Genomic DNA, 10,269 nt, shown 5'->3' on the forward strand with positions numbered 1-10,269 from the left:
TTATGAGTCGTTAGTGATGCCATTTGGCTTAACTAATGCACCTAAAACATTCATGAGGCTAATGAATCATGTCCTTAGGGATTGCATTGGGAAATTTGTGGTTATGTACTTTAATGACATCCTAGTGTATAACAAGAGTCTTCATGATCTTCTAGGACATTTGAAGGTTGTTCTCTCCACTTTGAGGGATAACCATCTTTTGGAAACAAGGAGAAGTGCACATTTTGTGAGGATAATATAGTCTTCCTAGGATTCATAGTGAACAAGCATGGTGTGCATGTTGATCCCACCAAAGTCCAAGCCATTCAAGATTGGCCAACTCCCTAAAAGGTAGGAAAAGTTAGGAGTTTTCATGGTTTAACATCATTCTATAGGAGATTTGTCCCTAACTTCTCAAGCATAGCTTCACCACTTAATAAGTTGGCGAAAAACGATGTTAAATTTGTGTAGGAATAAGATAAGAGTTAACTTTCAAACAACTTAAGGAGAAGCTCACCAATGCACCCATTCTATCTCTTCCAAACTTTTCAAAAAATTTTGAGATAGAATATGATGCAAGTGGTATGGGAATAGGTGGAGTTTTGTTATAAGAGGGGCACCCCATTGCCTATTTTAGTGAAAAATTCAATGACGTCACTCTTAACTACCCTAACTATGTTACGAAGTTGTATGCTCTTGTGAGGTTACTTCAAACTTGGGAGTACTATCTCTAGAAGGCACAACCTTTTCACAAAATTTGGATCATAAATTCTTGGTTTTGATCACATATGAGAGTTGTGTGAACAAGATGACTTCTTTTCCTCCATTTTTTCTAGTTATCAATAGAAGGCTCAAGGGGGTTACTATGTGTCCAAAGGGTACTTGTTTAAAGAGGGTAGGTTGTGTGTGCCTCAAGGTTACCATAGGAAACTCCTCATCAAGAAGTTACATGAGGGAGGTCTCATGGACCATTTTGGAGTTGATAAAACTCAGAAAATTCTTTAAGAGAAATTGTATTGGTCTTATATGAGGAAGGAAGTTCAAAGACATTGTCATAAGTGCATTGCATGCTTGCAACCCAAGGCTAAGACTATGCTTCATGGTTTGTAATCCCCCTACCCATTGCTTCATCTCCATAGGAAGACATTAGCTTGGATTTCATCCATGGTATACCCAAAACTCAAGGGATTTGACTCTCTCTTTGTGGTTGTGGATAGGTTTAGCAAGATGACTCATTTTATATCATGCCATAAGGTAGATGATGCAAGGTACATAGAAAAACTCTTCTTTAGAGATGTGGTGAAACTCTATGGTTTGCCTAAAACCATTGTTTCTAATAGGAATTCTAAGTTCCTCAGCCATTTTTGGAAGACACTTTGGTCTAGGCTAGGAACCAAGCTTCATTTTTTCACCTCTAGTCACCCACAAACCAATGGGCAAACCGAGGTGGTGAATAGGTCTTTAGGAACCATTTTGAGGTCTATTTTGAAAGGAAACCGCAAGTCTTGGGATGAATACCTCTCCACATTAAGTTTGCATATAATAGGGTGGTTCACAAGACCACTAAAATCTCTCCATTTGAGGTTGTATAAGGCTTCAACCCTCTCACTCCTTTAAACTTCATACCTTTTCCAAATCCTAGTGACTTCATTCATAAGGAATGGGTATCTAGGCTTGAATTTGTGAAGAAAATGCATGAGAAGGTGAAGTCTCAAATACAACACCAAACTGAGAGATACACCAAGCAAAACAACAAGGGTAAGAGGGAAGTGATTTTTGAGGAAAGAGCTTGGGTTTGACTCCATTTGCCAAACTAATTCAAAATGAAAACTTCTTGTTATAGTTTCTAAACACTTGTCTATTTCTATTGAAAAACCTTTATCTTGAATTTTTCAAAGTATTATTTTGACCTAGAGAAAAATTTGCTAGACTTTTCTAGATCAACAATTTTATTTTCACAAATATTGCAATTTTCACACTCAACAATTATCGTTTCACCTTTTCCAAAGCTAGACATTTTTGTTCTCCACGTATCTTCCTTTTGTTGAGATTGTTCAAGTTTTTGTTCAAGAACTTTATATTCAATTTTCAGTTTATTATTCAATGTTAACAACTTTTCAGATTCAATATAAAGTTGTTGAAAAGTAGTATGCATTTCATAATATTCATTTAGGTCACTAAAATTACTTACCTCGCTACTTGTGGATTTATTGTCTACCATTAAGCCAATGTTTGCTTCTTCACCCGAAACACTTGAGATAAATAAAGAGCTTGAATCATTCTTTTCCCAAGCTATGTAGGCTTTCTTCATATTTATAAATTTCTATCTTTGTTTTCTTCACTTTTCTTTGAATTTTGGCACCCGACTTTAACATGACCTGTTTGACTACATCCGTACCACTTGTAATTTGAAACAAAATTTGGTTCTCTTTTTTATAACTTTTGTGATGCCCTTTGTTTTTGTTCTTCATGAACTTTGTGAATTGCTTCATCATAAAATTCATATTTTCACAGTTTGAGCCATTGTCCTCTTCATGACTCTTACCCTTTTAGATTTCATATTTAAAGGCTATATATTTCTTTTCCCTTTCTTCTTCCTCATTGAGTCCTCTCAACTCCAACTCATGTTCTCTTAGCTTCCAAATAGAGTAGTCATAGACATGTTGGTAAGATTTTGTGACTCCATTATGGTAGTGGCCTTTGGTTGCCAAGTCTTGTTCAAAGATTTCAACATTTTTATATTTAACTCATCAATGTCAAATATTTTACCCACAACTCAACAAATTGAGCTACTTCCAACTATACAACTAATGCAAAGTGTCCAAACAAAAAAACATATATACTCATTGGAGAGAGAAAAAAATGATAGATATGAAAGAATAAGCATCTTGTATTATGTTCTCTCCCATTTTTTCTTTTTATTACTATTTGATTATATCATTCCTACTTTACATACATTATCTTCCTTAATTATTAATATAACTATCTATAATTTTATTGTAATAATTATATTTCATTTTAATATTTTTTAATTATTAATGCTATTATTACTATTAATATTGTTATTATAGTTACAATCAATGGTTATATTTTATCTTAACTAGAATTATGACCCATGCAACGGGTTAATATTTAGATGAATGAATTTTGTTTTTTTATAGTAAATGAAAAAAAAATAAAGAAATTAAAAATAAATATTAATAGTAATGATAAATATGATTTAAAATAAATGATATTAATTTTATCATATTTATAAATAAATGTAAAAAGTTATGTGGATTATAACAATACTAATTGTAGTAATTATTATTTTGTCTAATATAAAGTTTTAACTTTTTAAACATTTATATATGTACATGCTATAATAATGTATACAAAATTTCTGATTGATTTCATAGGTTAGAAGACCATCATAATCTACAATATAAAATTGATATAACTTTATTAAATTTAAAATTTGATCAAAAAAACAAAAAAAATGCAATACAATAATTGACAAATAATCAAAATAGTATAAGATTAATTTGAATACCTCATATCAAATATTTTTAAATATTTATTTGTAAATCACATTTGTAGTTGTAGTGGCTAGTTACATTTTCATCCATAATTAGTATTTTTAATCCAATCTTATTTTTTATTTCACTCTAGAATTTGTTACATATAGTTGTCCATAAATGAATATGAGGCGAGAAAGATAAAGTCCACCTTTAGAGAGGGTTTGCGTTTGTCTTTTGTTATATGTATTAGTCACATAACTACAATAAAAAAATAATATAATTAAAATCTAGCTACTATACATCACAAAAATTTTCAATTAAAATTTAATACAATTATAATTTCCTAATTTTGCAACCACAATTATATATATATATATATATATATATATTATTTATATATTTTTTTATATTTATATTTATAAAGAGTAAAGAAGCAATACATAAAGAAATGCTAATAATCAATAATACATTGTCTATGACATAAATTTTGGATGAGAATATATCAATTTATATCAAAACTTAATCCTAAAAAAATTAATAAGAAAGATTTAAAATTACAAAATTATATTACTTTTTTTATGAAAATAAAATAATTATTATAAATTATCAATTTAAATTATAAATTACAAAAAAATAATATATATATATATATATATATATATATATAAAGATACATTTGAAAATTTGAAAGAACCAATACATTAAAAAAAAGAATACAATCCCGAGAACTCCAAACATAATACAAAAGATACTATTTGACCGTATCAAAACTCCTCATGATATGATCAAATTTTACTGGAAACCAATAAGTCTAACTGTTTGCAATAAATACGTTTCGAATCTAAAACTTGAAATAACAAAAAGTAAATAAAATAAAAATTAAGAATTAAAAAGTCTTTATATATATATATATATATATATATATATATATATAAAGATACATTTGAAAATTTGAAAGAACCAATACATTAAAAAAGAAGAAGAATGCAATCCCAAAAACTCCAAGCACAATACAAAGGATAGTATTTGACCGTATCAAAACTCCCTTGATATTATGTCAGTTGTAAAACTGTGCAACTGAATCCATGGAATTATGAGTAAATATAATCAAGATTAATAACTCCTCAATTAATGTGTGCTTTCTAGCAACAAAATTACAACAGGCAAAAAAATAATGGTTCAAAGACATGGGTTGCAAGACTCCCGTAAAACAAAACCTACATTTTCTCTATAGTACGTAATAACTTGTCAACTCGCAGTGACCTTAAAATCAATCGGAAACTGATTAATCGAATGAAATTGACAATCTCATTTGCTAGCCTCAACAAAGAACAATTGTTATCGACTTGCAATGAAACTAGCAATCTTATTTCCAGAAGCGACCACGATGCTTCTGTTCTTGCATTCTCCTGCATCATTTGGAAACACCCAGAGTGAAAATGTTAGTCAAAGAGAACATGATGAATTACTAATGTATCAACTAAAAGCACAAAAAGAACCTTCAGCCACCAACACGAACTCAATCTCAATGATTGAACAACAATTTCATCACAATCTTATGGGGATATACATAAAATACCCAACAAATATAGTTTGACTTCACATCCAACACTTATGGGAATATTTTAAAGCTAGTACAGACTATCTCAATGCATCCAAATCCTTAAATAAAATGGTCGAAACTTGGGTTGGGTGGAGGGTTGAACAACAATTATAAATTATAATATCTATGAAAACCACCCCATCTGTTTCCCACTCCCAAAATCCCATTGTGGAATATTACACATTTTTTATTTGCAGTTCATTGAATTTTTTCTTTTCAATGGAAGAAACCTATTTCACCTAGGCCTATCCATGATCATTAGACATAAAACGATACTATCTGTGCTCAATGTCCACTTAAAAATTCTGCACGATCTTGTTACAAAATTCTGCTCTAGTTTTTATTTGCTTGGCTCTTATACACTTTTCATTATGTTGTAACGTCATAATTCCTTCTACATCCAATCATCGAATCTTAAGAATAAGAATGATGATATAGTAAAATTTGATAGAAGTAACATGACAATATGTTGTGATAATAAAACAAAAATGTCTTGTTAATAAAACAATGCCTCTGCTGGAAGATCACAATGCAACTAATGAACTTACTCTGATCTTGAAGGGCCAAGAGACATAAGAGTATGGAAAATGGCTTCTGAAGTTCCATCAACCACACTAACAACCATTATTGCAAGGTGATAATCATATTTATGGAGAAAGGACAATATTAAAAAAAGTCATATTTCTACTCCAAATATAAAAAATAGTTACTGAGATCAAATTCTGCCAACCTTCCCAAGTTCCCACCAGAATCCTTGTCTTTTGATTCCTTGAATAGTCGTAAACCTTCGTTATGCGACCATAAAATCATTCATACCACTTTTACCCTGCTGTAGTACTTATGTGAAATTTTAAAACAGCTTTTACAAAACAATGACAACCCAAACAACAGAAGAAACTATTTGGGTGAGTCTGAAAGGATGGTACTGCAAAAATAATCAAAAGATCACGCATAAGCTATATCACCAAAACATAGATCACATATAAAAAATTAGATCACTCTACCTAAAGGATTGCCATCTCCTCTTAGAACAACCTACAACATCATCTCCTCCATCGGGCACACCCTTTGAAGTTCAAATTAATAATGTAATCCTTCATTTGAAACAATTCCACCTCAGGCTTAAAACATTTCAGATCACATACCTTTAATGATGCTTCATGGAAAGATTGAATCCGCCTCACCGCTTCTTCAGGACGGCTTGCTCCTAACTACATAACACTCGCACTTAGCAATTCAACGACATAATTTCAAACAGAAAAACTCTGCATCCTAAACATAACAGCGACCTCACCTTTAACTGATCATTGTGATTTGAAGTGTTATAGAGACTAAAAATGAAAAAAAAAACTGCAATCAGCATAACGAATGAGCATGATGCGTACAGGAAATGAACTTCAACCTGATGCGCATAGGAAATTGAAAGAATAAGAAAACATGTTAAATAAAGAAAAATGTGCATAACCTGGATTTAAGTGGAGTAGCTTTGAACAATCTGGATCCATTATCGCGTCTTTACTCCGCAATACAACAATCTAATGGAAGAGAATGAACGATAAAAAAACCCAAACAAAATGAACAAAAAAAACAGAGAAATTTGGATCTATTGGAAGAGAATGTACGGTAAAAAAAAACCAAAACCTTCTTCGATCTTTGGACTTGAAGACTTCTTCGATCTTCTTCTTCGTCAGTGAAGGCATGACCAAAAAATAAACAAAAACGAAGTTGGAAAAAACATAAAAATAATCATCTACACACAAAAAAAACAAACAAAACCTTACCAATTAGTAGTCGAATAAGCCAATGATGAAAAGAAATTGTGAGAACAATCACTGAAATGATGAAAAACAACATTTAGGGTTTAAAATTGAAAAAGGTTTGAGATGGGTACTTGCGAGATGAAATCCTATAATGCAGTATAGTATACACATTTTGTAGGGTTTCAGTGATGATCGAGGAGTAAGAAAAGCGTAGAGTTTCAATGATGAATATGGAGAGTAGGATTGGAAGAAGAAATGAGAAAGAGATAGTAGGGTTTGATATGGCAGTGAGGTGGAAAGTGGGAAAGAGATGTTAGGGTTTGATACGGCAGAGAGATGGAAAGTGAAGAGACTTTTAGAAAAAAAGTGAGATAGGATTTTGTGCTGTGTTTTGGTTTTGAGAGGGAAAAAAAGTGAAGTTGTATACGTGGCAAGTTGAGGAAATGACACGTGTAAGAATTATTTAAAGAGGTAAAAATTATTTGAATTTTGAAATGGAAGATTGTCTGAGAAGATGCCACGTGTAAGAAGTTACTTTTTGTGATCCTTTCAATTGTATTATAAATAGATTAGTTAATTTAATTATTAATATTAATATTAATATTATTGTTCATTTAATTAATAATTATATTATAATTCTATTTTTTCTTTAATTATTATTATTATTATTATTTAATGTTATATATATTTTGTTTTAACGTTATTCTTAATCAATCATTGTATGATTTAAGTTATTATGTATTTTAGTTTAACCTTTTCGTTGAATTAATAATATTAATAACATTAATATTATTTAATATTATCATATGTCGAGTTAATAATTATATTTTTTTTTTAATTTATTCAATTTATTATTATTCTTTAATTACAAATTTTGCATTGGAACTTATTGTAAACTCAAAAAATTTATCATACTTTATTATTTTCATTTGGAGGTTTTGTGTTTCAATATTGGATTATTTTTTTAATTATGGTGATTTAGTAATTATAGTGACTAATTTAGATACCAATTTATAAAATAAAAAATTATTAGTTACTAAAATAGTCAATATTATGAATAAAAAATTATAATTGGTCACTAAATTATTTTTTGAAATTAATTACTATGATTTTAGCTACCAAATAAAATTAGCCACTAGAAAGTTATTACTAAGGTTTTCGCTACCAAAATGAATTAGTTTTTAAATTAGTCTCTAATTAATTAGTGACAAATTTAATGGTATTTATGTTATATTTTATTTATGATGTTTATTAATAACTTTCAAATATATGAAAAATATCATTTTTTTTCATACAAATTAAAATATTTAAGTCTTTTAGTGTAAACATTTTTGTTTGATACATGAACCATTATAATTTTAAATTTACTTACTTGCTAATACTAAATAATGTAATTTTTCTTAATTAATTATCATCAAGTATTATATAAGTAAAATTTTGCTTATCCCTATGAATACTATTGTTCAAAATAAGCATGCTTACCATATGTAAATACATTTAATTATGAATAAGTATTGATATTCAATTAAAAATATATGGTAAAGAAAACTTTTGAATATATTTGATATGCTTTATTATAAATGAATTATGTTATTCTAAAACTTTATCAACATTATTAATATTCTTTCATTTATAATATTATTTGTGTTATAAATTTTAAGTTAAACATAGAGAATTTTGTTAGTCAAAAAAATACACAAAAAGTAGTTGTCTTTTTCCTGTTGTTAAAATGTATATTTTGTTTAAAGATATAAAAGTTGACTTTTTCGAGTTATATATTCTAGAAACGTAATTATAAACGTATTAGAACGAAAAATGTTATTATTACTTTATAATGTTTATATTTTGATATGACTTAGTTACTTGTGTCTATTGTAACGTTCCATTTAAATAAATAAACTTACTTCAATGACACGTCACACAATATAATAATAAGAGCATAGATGCAGAGTAGGAACTCCCTCCTTAAAGATATCCAAGAGTTATAAAAAGAAAATCCTAGGACACACCACGATGCCAGACAAGACAAAGTACGAGGTCTAAAAATAACCAGAAACACAATAAAAATCAAATAATACATGGGCCATGGCCCTAGCAAAAGACATGAAAAGAGAAACCCAAGTCCAGTCGACTAAGCAGCGGAACCATCACCTCCCTGTTGACCACGGGTGTTCCTCGCATTTGCTCACATCAACAAGTTGACGATCATCGCAAAAGAGAGAACCACACAGCAGAACACACAACAAAACAGAAAGATAAACTAGAGCCAACAATATTTTTATCATACAATTAGATACACCTTCACAATCCAATACACCTATATCATCCAATCATGTTATCACATTTCAATCAATACACTAAGACTCGACTCGACTCATCCGGATACATATAATCTGGTCGGATTCAGCGGATGCTTGCACTTGTGGTGGATACCTCTGCTCACCCCGAGCTATGTGTTACAAGTGTTACAATGAATCCATTCCCTCACGCACAAGGTTAGCCCTTAATGATTTCCAGGCCTCCTACTACTCTCACCACAAGAGTCAGTCCGCTCTAAGTGAGACTAACTGACTCCTTAGAGCGTCAGGATGCAACCTTACCTTGAATCCTTACCAGAACATATAGATGGGGCACCACCATGGACACCCACTAACATGGCCATGGAATTATGTCCCGACCACTGAAGCGCGACCCTGAAAGTCTCACCTAGAGGCTCCAAGGAATTACGCACTGACACAGACAAATCATAATCAAACCCGTACTATTTAACATGCACATGTATATATATATATATATATATATATATATATATATATATATATATATATATATATCATGTCAACCTTTACAATCCATTCCACTCATCCTTCACAAATCACAAATGCAGGAGTGTATTTTCTACCAGCACCATGCCACATTCATTGATCCACTTTCACTCATGTCTCATGTCAAACCCATACCAAAGCCATCATTTTAATTCCATGAAGCACCCCATACAAACATCATGCTCACCTCATGTTAAAACTCATGAATCGTAATTCCATCTTATTCATACAAGGTCACTCAATTCATACAATTCATACCCAAGGTAAAGCATAATAAGCCAAACATACAGTTAAGGGCCCAAAAACATGAAAGGTACAGTTATATAGAGAAGTCCCGTGCCAGTCTCGCTCAAGCCGTAAGGCTCGCTTAGGCGAGATTGTCATCAGGGAAACCCTACGAAACTCCCGGATTCTCGCTTAAGCGAGCCGCTACTCGCCTGGGCGAGCATATCCCTTGCCCAAAAAAGGGCTTCCTCGCTTGAGCTATGCCTACAGCAACATACCTCAAACCCCTACGCGTCCTCGCTTAGGCGAGCCTCTCTCGCTTGAGCGAGATGGTGTCTCGCTCAAACGAAAGCTCTCCGCCTGAGCTCGAGCTCGAG

General features: G+C 31.0%; 1 long non-coding RNA gene across 5 annotated transcripts; it reads right to left on the reverse strand.

The window, feature by feature from the left end:
* Positions 1–4,570: 4,570 nt before the first annotated feature.
* Positions 4,571–7,189, reverse strand: LOC146886953 (uncharacterized). Of its 5 annotated transcripts, XR_014994460.1 has the most exons (8): positions 6,724–7,189; positions 6,548–6,617; positions 6,377–6,413; positions 6,228–6,293; positions 6,087–6,148; positions 5,813–6,007; positions 5,631–5,696; positions 4,571–4,888 (listed from the first exon to the last, which is right to left on the reverse strand). It is a non-coding gene; the product is annotated as an uncharacterized LOC146886953 (long non-coding RNA). The 5 variants fall into 5 exon arrangements; XR_014994458.1 differs by lacking the exon at positions 5,631–5,696; XR_014994459.1 differs by lacking the exons at positions 5,631–5,696; positions 6,087–6,148.
* Between the last annotated feature and the right edge of the window lie 3,080 nt (positions 7,190–10,269).

This window comes from Vigna unguiculata, chromosome 4, assembly GCF_037176805.1.
Source record: "Vigna unguiculata cultivar grain cowpea cultivar isolate G323 ecotype 2 chromosome 4, ASM3717680v1, whole genome shotgun sequence".
Lineage (NCBI taxonomy): Eukaryota > Viridiplantae > Streptophyta > Magnoliopsida > Fabales > Fabaceae > Vigna > Vigna unguiculata.